Below are 15,766 nucleotides of genomic sequence, written 5' to 3'. Positions count from 1 at the left end.
AACTTTGTTTTCATAAATAATGCTTTTAAAAAAAAAGAAATGTGTGTAACATGTTAGCAAAGTACATTGTCAAAGAAATGCCAGTGAATTGAATTGGATTACAGTATATCAGTGGCTGATTACAGCCCAAATGCACAATTTCCTTGTAGCCATTCCCTGCCTGTCAGCTTACTGATAGAATTTTACTGAAAACAGTTCAATCATACTGTAATACTCCATTTCAGATACATGCAGAGTTACCTAAAAGGGCAGGAGAAATTGCTTTGGCTAGAAAGGTATTAGATGCAGTCACGTGTGAAACTGAACTTCTTGTATCACCTTTGTTCCAGTTATTCATTACAAGAAGCCATGGATGGCCTTTTTTATTATTAAAAAGTTTTACAATTTTTAAATACAATGAACTCCCTCCTCCCCCTCCCCTCCCCTCTCCCCAACCCTCCCCTCCCTTCCCCCCTCCCCGACTTCCCAGAGCTGAATACAGGGTATAATAATACAAACATAAACTAAAATATGCTAACAACAAAAATAAAACATTAAGTTCTATCGGACTTTAACTCTCCATAGTCATAATATTAATAAAGTAACAAATAACTAATCATACATCATAAAAATCCACTACTTATTCAAATGCTAAATGAAACTTTTTAGTCCCATATTTATTCTGAATATATTCAATCCATCTTCTCCATTCCACAATATATCTCTGTTGCGATTGGTCTTTCAAATATGCTGAAATCTTTGCCATTTCCGCCAAGTTGGAAACTTTCAAAGTCCACTCTTCTATAGTCGGCAATTCCTCCTTCTTCCAATATTGCGCAACTAAAAGTCTTGCTGCTGTAATTAGATGCAACATCAACTTAGTGTCTATAACAGTAGTATCTGTAATAATACCCAATAAAAACAATTGCGGAGAAAACTTTATCCTTTTCTTAAATATCTTTTGCATATTCCACCAAATTTTAATCCAAAAGGCTTTAACCTTTTTACAAGTCCACCATATATGAAAATATGTTGCATCCTCACAACCACACCTCCAACATTTGGGCTGGCAGTTCGGATACATGCTTGCTAATTTTTTAGGGTCTAAGTGCCACCTATAAAACATTTTATAAAAATTCTCTCTTAAATTTTTGGCCTGTGTAAATTTTACATTTCTAACCCAAATCTTTTCCCAAGTATCCATTGTTATAACTTCTTGAAAATTCTGGGCCCACTTTATCATACAATCTTTAACAAGTTCCGTTTCTGAGTCAATTTCTATCAATGCATTATATATCCTTTTTATATGTGCTTGACCTTGATCTCTAATTTGTTTTACCAAATTTTCATCAGTCATCGAAAAGCCAGCTTTCTGGTCCTCTTTCCATCTTGCCTGTAATTGCCCATACTGGAACCAAGTTTGTACAATCTTTTCTTCTTTTAAAATATTATATGGCTTTAATTGCCATACATTCCTTTCTAGACTTAAAATTTCCTTATATGTAGTCTCATCCTGTTTGAATCCCACATTTATATTTTCTATTGCATGTTTAGGTATTGCCCAAATTGGTATCTTATAATTTAACTTATGTCTATACTTTTTCCAAACTTGCAACAGAGCATACCTTAAAATATGTATCTTAAACACATTATCCACCTTCTTATCATACAATAAAAATGCATGCCAACCAAATAACAAATCATGACCCTCAAGAATTAATAATCTCCCTTGTGTTAAATTAAACCAGTGACTTATCGATGACAAAGCAGCAGCCTCATAATATAATTTAAAATTAGGCATTTTAAGACTACCTCAGCCTTTTTTTTTCTTCATTAGAGTGGTCTTCATAAGCAGTATGAACATTTGTTACTTGATCTTATATGCTACTCCAATCAAAGCAACTCTGGCCAATTTACAGTTTCTCAATACATTAGTAGGGTTTAAAACCTACAATATATTAAAAAAAAAAATCCAATCAGCAACTTACCCCAAGAGTACAATTTCTACAATTACTTTACTCCCAAAGATTCTCCAAAAGAGCTATTTATTAACATTTTTATTGACACTGGTTGGGATAGTGCCATCCTTATCTATGAAAGTAGGTTTTTTTCCCAGAGAGGGGACCACCACTGGTAAAGCTCTTCCTCAGTCCCTGATGATGACATTCCCTATAGGTTGAGACCTGCAGCAAGCCCACTCTTTTAAATGTTAGTTAGTGGACAGATGCTACTAAAAGAAGGTGGTCTCAAAAGTAGCCACATCCTAAGCTATAAAGGTAATAATTGCTCCCAAAAACCCACTGGAAACCTGTGTAGCCCCCATAGTACAAATATAGCACAAACAAAATGCAGTAAATCCTTTAATACTCAGAATGCTGCATTCCAAATAGGAGTAACCCCATTGATGGTCACTGGCTTCAAAAGACAGATGCAAACAGGTGATCATGCCTGCCATTTTGAAGACAGGGACGATAGCTATAGATGCCTCTGATTTTGCAGTAGCTACAGAATCCAAGTGATTGTCAAGGACAGCAATAGTCAAACAAGAGGTAAGAAGGGCATCGCAACAGTACTTCTTAGTCTAGGAATATCCAAAATTGGCACCAACATGAAGCTGTGTACAAGGGGTCTCCTGGCTAGAGCTTTCATTTGCTTATTCAGCATTGAGTCCAACAAGACCACTTCCACCACCACCCCAGTCCCCAAAATTGTGAACTTTTCTATACAATGGAGAATAAACTAATGCAGGGCTAAAAATGGAAACTATCAGAAACCACAAGCTTCTGAACCAACAGCCATTCTGTCTTGCAGGGATGGAAGCTAAGTCTCTTTTTCTCCCCTCCAGAAACAGCTATCCTGGTACATGATCTAAGAGACATTAAAAGGTAAAGGTTCCCCCGCACATGCGTGCTAGTCGTTTCCAACTCTAGGGGCCCATGCTCATCTCCGTTTCAAAGCCGAAGAACCAGCGCTTGTCCGAGGACGTCTCCGTGGTCATGTGGCCAGCATGACTAGACGCCAGAGGCACACGGAACGCTGTTACCTTCCCACTGTAGTGGTCCCTATTTTTCTACTTGCATTTTTACGTGCTTTTGAACTGCTAGGTTGGCAGAAGCTGGGACGAGTAACAGGTGCTCACTCTGTTACGCGGCACTCGGGATTCAACTTGCCAAACTGCCGACCTTCTGATCGACAAGCTCAGCGTCCTAACCCACTGAGCCACCTTGTCCCTTAAGAGACATTAGATTAGCTGAAATGGTCCAGCAATAGAAATGTAAGACAAAAGTTTTAAAAGAGGTCTGTGCTTAATCAGTCTTTTTCTGTCTCTTATGGTGTAAGTTGACAGAAATCTCACCTTTCTTAAATTTATAATGGTACCAAAACCGTTTCAAGCATTCAGCTGCAGTTTTGATTAGGTGACAATTTTGTGAAGATGTGTAGTTTTGACAAGCAACACCTAATGAAGATATTTTTCAGAATTGCTTCATCTTAGCAGTTGTTCAGGTACTTGCAAGGTGGGCAAGGAAAAGATATTCTAAACATATTTTATCTAATTCTTAAGAAATGTGCTAGTTTTCCAAAGTTGTTGTGTAGAACATTAGAAAGAGAACTTTGGCTACATATTTCATAATTTGGGGCCTTCAAGGTTTATTGTGTGAAGCAAACTTCCCTTTTAAAGATTCAAAAGCCTATTTTCAGGTACACCTGTCTCAGCTGTTGACATCACTGTTGTAAAACAATCATACTTTATTACTGTCTTCAACCTCAGCTTGTTCTGCTATGTAATGGTTACATGTCCAAAAACTGAGATTAAGAGGGAAATGTTCAACAAGTTTTATCAAGTACTGATAAACAAGTGCAATTTGTTATAATCTTCCAGCTAAGTCCTATGCAGGAAATTCCCATGAAGAAGTGAATTGGTTTTATATTCAAATCAGCTTGTAAAGAACTACAGAAGCTGGAATGATCCTCCTATCACACTGTGTGGTGTGGAATAGCCACAGCAGGACATTATTGAGACAAGGAGCCATGGTGCCTTTATGTAAATATAAGTACATGTAAAGTGGGGGACAAGGGACAAGGGAAATGCAAACTTAACTAGAATGCTGAAAGGACAATTTGTAGCAGTGAACTGAAATAACAAAGCACCATTTTGGAATTCTAGTTCAGTATCAGTTCATTGAAACCAGGTGCAAAAGGAAAGCAGATTCCTGGGCCCATCATTGTCACTAGCATTCCAAATGACCTCCTAGATTTGGAGTGCTTTACAACAGCTCTCACTCTACTTGGACAGGGACAATTTTGTAACAGTGACTCAAAAACCTTGCATTGGCATTATCGCAATGCTGAATTTTACAGGCTGCCTTTTCAAAAAGTCAGGATACTTCAACTAGTTTTATACCAAATACAGTAGTTTAAACAGGAACTGGCTGAGATGATCACGTTTATGCCAGTCATTTGCCAAGACCCAATCGAGTTTAGTCTACTTTGAGATCAAGCAAGGTTGGCTAAATTCCATCATTTGCTGCAACCACAACAGATGGTGCCACATTTATGAAATACTCTCATAAACACTCTCTTGTATTATCCTTCTGGCCTCAGGTAAAGACCTTTATTCTCCCAAATATTTAAGAGAAAAAACAAACATTTTTAGCAATTTTAGAACCTCACTCTATTTCTTGCTATTTGAAAGGAATTGTTTTACTGTGTATGCTTCACATATTATCCTGGCTGATTATGATTATGATGTTTTTTCCTGTGGTGGCTTTATTACTTCTTTATAGGAAAATACTGTAACTGAGGTTGTATAACTCACTTTGAGAATGAGCAACTAAATTTCATTTTTAATGTGTGCCAATGTACCCACAGTAAAAAATGGCAATAAAGGTTATCTATCTATCTATCTATCTATCTATCTATCTATCTATCTATCTATCTATCTATCTATCTATCATCTATCTATCTATCATCTATTCTGATGTAGTTTAGAAGCATAACAACATGGATTGAAATTTTTTAAAACTGTAAGCAGACACAATGAATATATATATTGTGAGAACATGGTCATTTTCAGACTCTTGTACAGGAGTAAAGCAGCATTCCCAATCTGTTATTCTATCTATTCAGCTCCAACCTCCACAATTTTCATCTATAGGGACATCACCATGTGGGGAAAGATCTAAGAGCTATTCACGTGTAAATAAAATATATTTGGCTGTAATATTGAGTTCATATTCATAATACTGTTGTGCCAATTTCTGAATAAATACAACTTGCTACTGGGTCTAGTATAAGAAAGTTTTGGGAAAAATATAGAAAGTGTTAATACAGGTAGTCTTGACTTATGACCACAATTGAGCCCAAAGTTTATGTTGCTAAATGAGACATTTATTAAGTGAGTTTTGCCCCCTTTTATGACCTTTCTTGCCGCAGTTGTTAAATGAATCACTGTACTTGTTAAATTAGTAACTTGGTTGTTAAGCAAATCTGATTTCTCTATTGGTTGCAAAAGGGGATCACATGATCCTGGGACATTACAACAGTCATAAATATGAGTCAGTTGCCAACTGTCTGAATTTTGACCACATGATGGTCTTAAGAGTGAAAAATGGTCATAAGCCACTTTTTCCAGTGACGTTGCAAGTTTGAAGGGTCACTAAATGACCATTTATCCTCTTACTACATTTCCTTGGTTTTCCTTTCTTTCATTTTGGCTGATTCCAAGGCTGCTGACTCAGTAAAATCATGGAATCCGGGGCAGAAACCCATCAACAAAACGCAAAACAAACCTTTCTCTCGCCTGAACGGCGTGTGCCGTAGTGAATCTATATCGGGAGGACCTTCTTCCTCCACCAGCTACCTACCGGTATTAAAACTTCCACAGTCATCTCTAATTTCCCATCCTTCCAAAAGCGGCGCTCTAAGCTCTTTTTCAATAAAATTGGTGGCGGCGCGTAAAGCGCAAACTTTCCTCGCGTCCGATTTCGACTGAGGGCACGGCGAAGTAAGGTGAGAACTTCCCCTAAAAGCTGGGAGGAGGAGGAGGAGGAGTTGGGGGCAGTTGTAAGATTTAGGAACCGCTGCAGTTTCCCCAGCAACGGCTGTACTATAGACGGATTCTGAATCTCGCCGTCTGTTCGTCTGAAGAGACGCTTACAATTTACAAGTTGTGCGTTTTGGGTTTTTTTTTTTTACCACCCCCACCCCTCACCCCCGCTATACGAGTAGCTCTTGGGATGCGCTAAGAATCTTTTATTAAGGGGGACGCAGTTAGTTTCAGAACGAGAGAAAGAAGAAAGTAAGTGGAAAGAGCCGTGGATTTGCCTTATGTTTGATGGCGGGACGGGGTGATGTTTCTGTGTGTGTGTGTGTGTGTGTGTGTGTGTGCGCGCGCGCGCGCGTGTGAGTGAGAAAAAAAAGACTTTTCTTTCACACTCAGCGCCTTGTTTACGCTTTCGCGCGGCGCGACACACGCGCTGGGTCCTCGCCCGCCTCCAGCAGCGAGGCAGCTCCTGGGTCTTTCTGTGCAGACCGACTCCCGCTCCCGCCGCCTCCCGAGTCCAGCCTTCAGAAAAACAGGGAGGGAGGCGGCAGCGACTCGCTCCCCACGACCGGTGCGCAGGTTTGGGCTGCGGCCAGGACAGACCCGTGAGTGTCTGTCTGCTCGGAAGTGATGCCTCCCTGCGGATGATTCTTACTTCCACGTTACAACTTTCCCCTCTCCGGCTCGCAACAGCAGAACTAAACCTGCTTGTTTTCCAAGTATTCGTCTGAGCGATTCGCCAACTTACACGCTCCTTTTGAGCTATTTTTTTCCCCCTCCGGGAGGTGCTGCTGACTTCCGAAAGCCGAGTAGGCGGAGACGGCGGATAGGTCATTCCTTCCTTCCCCCACCCACCCACTTTTTTTCATTTATTGCTAAATGAGTTTAATTAAGAGCGTAACCGGCTGTGGCTATGTAGAGACTGAAGACGTGCGGTTAGCGTGGAAAAAAAAAAGATCTGGCTGGCTTCCCCCGTTTAAATCCTCGTCTCGGGGACCGGGTGAGTTTGGCTGAAGGATCCAGGGAAGAATGAAACGCTTTTGGTTAAATTAATGAACCAAGGCATCTCCGAGCTGGGAAGGCTAGGATAATTGAGCGCCTTTATTCCGTTAACAGAATGAATACCTTTTTTTTAAAAATAGAAACAATCCTTTTGCACTCCGGATAACAAGAGGCTCAGGTTTTTCTTTGCCTTCTCCGATTTCTTTCATTTCTGCCTTGTTTCATGAAATTTCCCCTCCTGTCTCAACACTCCCAGGGCCCGAATGACTAAACTGACGCTTGAGCCGGTCTCTTGTGTATTTTTGTTTGTTGGTAACAACTATGGAGTGTATTTATAGGCAGTGCTGTAATTTTGTGGTGCAGAAAGTTTCAATTTTGTTCAGCCAGCAATTTACTACAGATCCAGGCACCCTATAATGTTCTGATAAGAATAGATGCAGTTTATTGAGAGGCAAGTCAAGTGCTGGGAGGCCCTGCAGAATTGGATGCACAACATTTTGGCACCTATGCAGAAGGTTTTTTTTCCCCTTCCCATTTTATCGTATGGCTGGATTCATGCTGCAGAGCCAAATACGCAACCCAGCAAAAGTGTGCTTTTTAATCTGTCACTGATCTGTATGGGCAAGTGGGACAAATTGGAGGGATGAATTGTGGCAAGTCACAGCAAGTAGAATGTGAGTTGGCTGGACTGTATTCTGATGCCACCGTAGTAGTGGCTTGCAGTCTCTTCAACAGTGGGGTTGCCAGCAGTTGTCAGATATGCTGGCATGATTCTTCTGTAGCGTCCTGGATGGATTTGTAGGAAGGAACTGGCAGATACAGTAAAGCTTTTCCAGCATGTAGGCAAGCATTTGTGCACCCTGGATTGGTGCTCAGCTGAAGTTGGGGAGATCTAGACTCAAAGCATCCTTGGTCATGGAGCTTCTTAACAACTCTGGGCCAGTCCCTTTTCCTTTGATTTCTTTGAGGATAAAAATGATGAGAGTTCTCATGAAACTACTCGGAGGAAAGGGAACCATAAAGCTGAAATTTGGTCTGCTAAAAAAATGAGCAAAGCTATTTAGTTCATCTCTACTGCCTTCATATTGGTTTTATGTTCTGGATAGTTAAACAGTAATGACTGGTGGAAGGCAGGTAGGCTCCCCCATTGCTATATGCAGGAGTAGACACCTGTTTGCATACCATAGGTATACCAGGGAAGCTAAGTGTATTACAAAACAACATCTGATCACTTGTAAGAGCCCTTTGGCGGCTGTTCCCATCTGTTATGTGCTAATTAACCAGTGTCGTAGATTAGGCAGGGCAAGCATATCTGTATTAAATATGTTCCTTTTCCCTTTTTAGGAAAGGTGTCAGGACTGTCCTCTTTAGCAAGACCTTTTCGGGTTGAAGGAAGGTGGATCTGTACGACAAGCCTGGTCTAGTGTGAGTAGGAGCTGCTGCTCATTTTTATTTACTTGTTCTACTCCACCAAATCAACAGGGGCCAAATCATGGAAATTTACAAAACACGCATAACAATTAAAATGTCCACATAAGATGCCAGTAAACAAAACCACCAGTAGTTAGAGTTAAAATAATACAAATATAAAAGTTAATGGTGGTAATGATGGATAAATCATGCAAAAGCTGGTAAAATGCCCACAGTTAAATTAATGCAAGTAATTAAAGTCTTGAGGGCAGGGATGTCTGATGGTCTCACTTACACTAAGGTCACTGGAAAGGCAACTTGAAACCCTCATTTTTTTTGGGGGGGGGAAATGCATCAAAAGTAGTATTTTCTGACTTACCTGCTATGCTTTATTTCATTATAGATAACATATTGTGGGCAAAAAAGTCTACAACTAGATATTCTGCTCTATATCAGGAATACCTGTCTCCTTCAGTCACTAGCTGCTGCCTTGAACATTTTTTTTAATAAAATCATTGGTGAAACAGTGAAACATTATAGAATTAACTGTCTCAACCACCTGTGTTGTGAGTTTAAGAATTTTATTTTATTTTCTACGCTTTTCAACACCTAGAATCATTTGGCTATCTAGCTGTGCAGGCTAAAATGTCATTTTACCACTGTATGGACAGCCAACAGATTTAATAAATTATATAAATAAATATAAATTAACTACTTTTTTAAACTAAAATCAAGTGAGAGTGTGGATGCTCTGAATCAGTTCTTGATTAATATTGGACGAAAGCCAATAAAGTTAGATTTAATCAAAACAAAATAGATCAGAAAACTAATTAGGCAATGGTCACCTATCCTGGAAGAGATTGCAGTAGTTTAAGAACATCAGATTGGTAGTTTAAGGATCCGTTGGTAGTTCTTGGATCTATCAAGTTTTGCCATACAGACAGGGCTTTTTTTCTCATAGAACACTCAGAATGGCATTCCAGCACCTTTTTTTGCAAAAAAAAGCTCCCCCTATTGGCTTTAGGAGTAGGCAATCTTGGCTCTTTTTTATGACTCGTGGACTTCAACTCCCAGAAATCCTGAGCCAGCCACGCTGAGGGGAAAGAGAGAGGTTTCCAAGCTGAGCCATGCTAGCTCAGGAATTCTGGGAGTTGAAGTCCTTGAGTCATAAAAGAGCCAAGGTTGCCTACCCTGCACTAGAGGAGGACGTTAAAATTATTTACAAGGTTACTTCTTTAGGAACTAAACTTTTAGAATCTAAAACAGCTAATTCAAAAAAGCCAACAGGAAAGAACCTCACATTTTTCATCTGCTTCTGTCTTCTGGAAGGTAAAATTAGATAACAAAATGATCTATTTCCTACGTTAACATCTCTGCAATGAAATCAATCAAGGTAACAGGAAAGAAATGAGAAACATTTTTCTCAATGTAATATGTCTAATTTAGCTGATGCTAAAAAAATAGTATCTTTTGTGCACTCTTGAAAACTATTTTGAATCTATAACCATCTATTACAACTAAACCACTTTAAATTAAACAATTCTTAAGAATGAAATATTCTTAATTTGGACTTTACTTTTACTGTTTGGACTGTTGTGTGTTTTGAAAAATAGATTATTTAGAATCTAGTTATGTTGCACTTCAGTCTTTAAATAATTAACCTAGTATATACATAATAATATATGATGTTTTCCATGGTGAGCTTAACATCAATAACGACATTTATTTAAAAGGCTAAAATAATTTCTGGTGGTATTATCTGTAAATTAAAATTTTGTTTAGTCACAATCTTTCACTTTTCACATTCTGGACAAGCAGTGGTCATGTATCCTAGAAAAAGATGTTACATATGTGCATAAGTGTAGTCAGTAACATATGCCTTTTTAAAAATATCAAACATGCAAAGAAACAAAAATAAGTCCAAAATATCTGTATTACATCCAGAAATGCCAACTTTGCAACCAATATTTCTCATCCATAACTATGGCACCCTAAGGATACCTTCATACATGCAAATGCTTCTCTGGAATCAGTAACGCAGCAGGGATTGCTTTTTCCTTCCAGTAACAGATTATTCTGACTGACTGTTGTTTAATGATTTATCCCCTTGCTAAGACCCCTGTGCCTGGCCTGTATAAGTGGATACTATCACTGTTAACACCCTTTGCCAGATAGCAGAACTCGTGGAAGTACCTTTTATCATCCAGAAGTACCTTTATTTGCATGCAGAGAAGATTACAGCAAAACAAGATGTGGTAGATGATGAATGGCCAGTATTTCCAAGGTCAAAAGACAGTAATGGTACCTACTGTGTCTGCATGTTATGGTGAGAGGTGAAGCACAGAGGAACAAGAAGCAGGAAGTACGTCCCAGAATGGGAGGGGTGAAAGTACGGGGTTAAGAAGGAGGAGGAAGTACGTCACAAAATGGGAGGTATTGGCTGACCACATTAGCATAATGTTGCAATTTCCCCAAACAACCACATGGTGGCAGCACGATATGCATTACATAGTTCTGATGTGACAGCACAGAGATTACTGGTAAATACCAAACATGGCCTTGAGAATTCCAATGTTTGTTACAATTTTTTCTGGATGTGGTTGGAAAAAGGCTGTTTGGCACTGGAGACCACTGCCACGAGGAACACAGCTCTGGGTTGGGGTTCGGAGCAGCTCCGGGTGGGGGCTCAGCGTGGGGCATGGCAACTGCGGGGAGGGGAATCCCCACGGCAGCTGTGGGGAGGGGAATCCCTGTGGCATGTGGCTTGAGCCGCAGGGGTGGGGGTGCAAAGGGCGGGCGGCAACACCGTAGCAAGACACCGGCATCGCTCCCAGTGACAGCACCGCTGAGTTCCGGCACCTTTTTTTTTTTTTTTTGAAAAAAAGCACTGCATATAGAGGCAGAGGTAACCTTAATGGAGTGTCTTATATCACATCAGATTGATACAGGAACTGCTTCTGTAGAAATAGCTTATGCGAGTTAACTTCTAGGGTGAATTATTAGAATTTGCTGTACAGAACAATGTCTCTAAAATTGGATGAAAATATTATTACTCTAAAATAGTACCACTTTGGCAAATTATATCCAGGTCTAGTTCAAAGTTTTAATCTCTAATCTCTAAAGTACAAAGTGACTGGCACCTGGTCCCCATATTTAACTTCCTTGATCCTGTCATTATTGGCTATATATTGTATTTCCGTGTGTCACTATAAATGAAACTGAAGCACTTTTTTCAGTGCATTTAGAAAGGAAGGAAAGAAACAAAGGGGAAACCAAACTAGATGACTATGAGGTGAAAGGAAGAGCAGTTAGGGAAGAAAAGAAAATCAAGCAAAGCCCCATTAAAGCAGGGGTCCCCAACCCCTGGTCCATGGACCACTACCGGTCCATGGCATGCCAGCAACTGGTCTGCACAAACAAGCAATGCCCCATCTGCACACAAAACAACGTACCTTCCGGTCCGCAGAAAAACCTCTCTCCACAGAACTGGTCCCTGGTACCCAAAAGGTTGGGGACCTTTGCATTAAAGCATTAACAAGAGTTTACTAAAGTGGTAAATGGGTTTTCCAAAGCTCTTCTAAAGCTAGTCTTTAGACTAACTTTAGAAGGTAACCATAGCTTTCATTAGGGATGGTGCATCAATTTATACCATCTGCCCTGTTCCTAACAAATTTAAGATATCCTTTCCTTTAGTTTATAGTAGCGATTAGGAATGGGGAAACCCTTTTTTTTGTTAGGATAAATATAATCATGCTATATAAAGCTTGCAATTTTTCACTTGGGAGATCAGTGTAAAGTTAAAGTCTGTATCTAAAGTTAACCTTAGCTAAATTTTCAGCAAAAGTCCCAAATGTGAATTGCCTTGCAAATGTAGTTCTTCATCAGCATGTCTATGTTTAATTTGTATTTATGTATATATTTCAAATAATACTAGTAATTCACTAGTTTTTAAAAAAATAAAATTGGTGAATTACTAACATTTAAATTTAAAAAACATGTGATGGTTGGAAATTTGACTTGCCAGTGAGTGATCCAGATGACTTGCTAATCATTATTAATATCCAAAAGTAAGGATAACATTTCCATCTAAGGGATTTTTAAATTAGCAATCAAGCAGGATGGAACTGTATCACTAGGGTCACACGGGATATCTTTACTCTGTGCATAAAAATGGCCAATGCCAGGCTCATCCACAAAGCCCTTAAGAATGTTTCCTTGTTTCTTCCCATCATTGAGATCAGAGGAAAGTACTGTGTGTCATTTTCAAAATTGCTATCACCATACTTGTTTTACCCATGGGAACCAGGTTTGTAAGATTCCTGACCTTACAGAAGGATGGAGGTTACTATGCTTATTATATTATGGCAGCTAGGAGTAGGGATTATTCTCATCCTTCTCATCCTCCTTTCCCTGGCCCAACATTGATCCTCCATCTTCCCTGGTCCAGCATTGATCCCTGGTCTTTCCCCCTTTATTATACTTTCTTTAACTCCATCCTTTGCTCTTGGAAAGATCTGTACTTGGTCCACATGGTCAAGGGCTGATGCTGCTGATAATGGCATTCTCTAGTATACATGAAGGTAAGAAAAGTTGCAGCAAAGGAACAAGGAAGGTAAATAATTCACAGTTGGTTTTTTGGGAGAGGCAGATGCAGAAAAGTAAAATAATCCTTTTTGCTTCTTGCTCCCTCAGCTGCAGCAACCTTGCTTTGGTGCTTGGCTTTAGGGGAGAGAGGTAGGTAGACTGACTTAGGAATAGGAATAGTGATGTTATTTAAGTTGTTCCATAAGGTCAATATTCTCCTAACACACACACACACACACACACACACACACACAGGTTGCCTATTGAGGAGGCTCTGATCTCTCTAGCAGGCAAAGCAAAAATGATGACACAAATATGGGCTCCCGCTGTACAACATAAAGTGTTCCCATAGAGGGTGGCTTGTTTCGTTTTCTCAGCATTAACATTACTTTCCTGCTGGATCACCTTGATCTGCAATTGGCTTCAGCAATAGGCTGGCCTTGAAGTGATCCCTTGATGCGAGAAAAATGTTTTTAACCAGTAGTAAGCAACTACCTCAAAGTTGCTGGTGCCTATGTGTACTCTGTGATTGGAAGCTAAGCAAGTTAAGACTGGTTAGTATTTGAATGGGAGACCGCCAGGGGAATTGTAGGTTTAAGGTTTAAAGGCTACACTAGGAAGTTGAAAAACCATCCCATGTAAATAAGTCAGTCTATCTGAGCTAAAATCTCTGAAACACCATGTTGAAAGCCTTCATCAGGCGTATTCAAAGATAAGACCTGGATCAAATTATTTCATTCTTTCAAAATAATATGAATTCTAGTATCTTCAACAACTTCCAACTACTTCATTAGAACATGCTGTACTTGGAGAGACTTAGTTTTGCTTCTCACAAGCATGTACGTATAAGCAGTTCCTTTTTTTGGTAATACCTCTGATGGAAATGTATCAACTATACTACCTTCAATTAATAACTGCTCCATATACTGTGCTGCACTCCTAAACGGTACATGTATCAAACTGTAGTGGATGGATAATGCTCCTAACAAATACAACAAAAAGATAGCAATTTAACAAATCAATGAGCAGGAGGCTAGGCTGAAACTCTCCTAAATTAACCCATGCTCTGCTTTATTGATTTCTTTTTCCTGCACAGAGAGTATCACTCTCTCAAAAAATCCTCTCAGCCACTGCTACTGCAGGATTGTGAACATTTTACATGCTATGTAGAATGAAGTTTTTCACATTCAAAAACGTTACTTGCCTTAGAGCTACAGAGGGTTTGAGCCTGAATTTTAATGTCAACAAAGCTCTTCGATGCAGTAGGTGTACTAAGTGTTTCCCGCGATAAGAAACCTGACCTTTTTTTCTTTTGAAATAAACTGATCTAAAGATACTAACTTTTTCAGTTTACTAGTTTGGGTTATTTGTTAAAGGTAGGATGAGGGGAAAAAATACATTGAGAGTATTGACAAAAAGCGTAATCTGTTCCTGGTTTTTCTAAAGCAGATTTACTGAAGCTATTGAACATGTTTCAGCTGTGACTGCAGTGCGTACTTGCACTGAAATTAATCAAGAGTCATATGGCAAGTTAATCAATTATACTGGAGTTCTACAGTAATTATTGTTTTTATCTTAATAGCATCCAGGATTTGATAACCCTTCGTCTAATCTATCATTCCTGAATTAATTTTATGAACTTCTGTGCATCAGTTAATATCATTTTGAAATCTAGCTTACTAATTAAACAATATTTAATCATAATAATAGTAGGAAAATATTAGTAAGTTAGGAACTGGAATATTGGTGAACCACAGTCATCTGCCTACCGGAGTTTTTTTTTTCCTTAGGTTTTTTTCACATGAAGTGATGTGATGAAAATGGAGCTGTATAAATACAATTGTGCAACTTCTTTTAGTGGAATTTTGCTCAGTGGATTTTACATGCAACAGATCATAGTTTTGCAGTATTATTTGCATAATGTCACATGCAAATTATGGTTTTTGTGCAATGTCATAATTATGCAAAGGTAAATTGATACAAATAACAGTTGGCATCATTTGCATTACTTTCATGCTTTTTTTACCTGCAACTACTTTTTTAAAATCAGAGTTTACTGTAGTTGCCCACTTTTTCTGTCAACTAAATCACGTTAAAGAAATAAGAATAGTAAAAGTAAGAGACTTCAGTATTCATTCAGCTTTATAACTTATTCATGTGCTATACCTCTAGCAGAGATTTTATTTAGAGAAGTTAGCTAGTGATACTTTTTCTTGTATATGTATATTCAATTTATATTTGGTCCATCAAATAGTTCTTAAAAGGTTTATAAAAAATAACGGTTACTTTTGCAGTACATGGATTTTTTCAGTGAAAGTGCTGTAAATGCACAAAGCCAAATTAGATTATGCCCATTTCCCTCCCCTCCAGTCATCTGGCAGAGCAGATACTAATCTTGAAAATCCATGTTTGATTTCTTTTTTTTTATAAAGGCTTATTCCTTATGTGCAAATTTTACTTGACTTTAGGTTTAATTTTACAATACCACAAAACAGTGATTGCCTATTGTGACTAGAAATTTTGGAAATTGTAGCCCCAGTGAGCAATATGTCTGAAAATTATGGTTCACAGCTTCAAAATAAGTGAGGATACTAAAGTAACTTGCGACTGCATTAAAATAGCCTTTCTTGATTAAATAAGAAACTTTAGCTAATTGAAGATTTCTTGATTTGTTATACCTAACGCAAAAGGATAATCTTATGGGACTTGTAATCATCCTAATGGAGTCTTGTGAAGTCAAAATATTAT

At 38.7% G+C, this 15,766-nt stretch overlaps 1 protein-coding gene across 1 annotated transcript in view; it reads left to right on the top strand.

The window, feature by feature from the left end:
• Nucleotides 1-6,887: 6,887 nt before the first annotated feature.
• The window catches only part of PRR5L (proline rich 5 like), an 81,770-nt gene continuing 72,891 nt past the window's right edge, over nucleotides 6,888-15,766 (top strand). Inside the window, exons 1-2 of the mRNA XM_081312643.1 lie at nucleotides 6,888-7,022; nucleotides 8,369-8,449. The gene's annotated coding sequence lies outside the window, so the exon portion shown is untranslated. The remainder of the gene's footprint in view (nucleotides 7,023-8,368; nucleotides 8,450-15,766) is intronic.

This window comes from Vipera berus (genome assembly GCF_964194415.1).
Source record: "Vipera berus genome assembly, chromosome: 1".
In the NCBI taxonomy this organism is placed as follows: domain Eukaryota; kingdom Metazoa; phylum Chordata; class Lepidosauria; order Squamata; family Viperidae; genus Vipera; species Vipera berus.
This window is presented reverse-complemented; position numbering and strand designations above follow the sequence as displayed.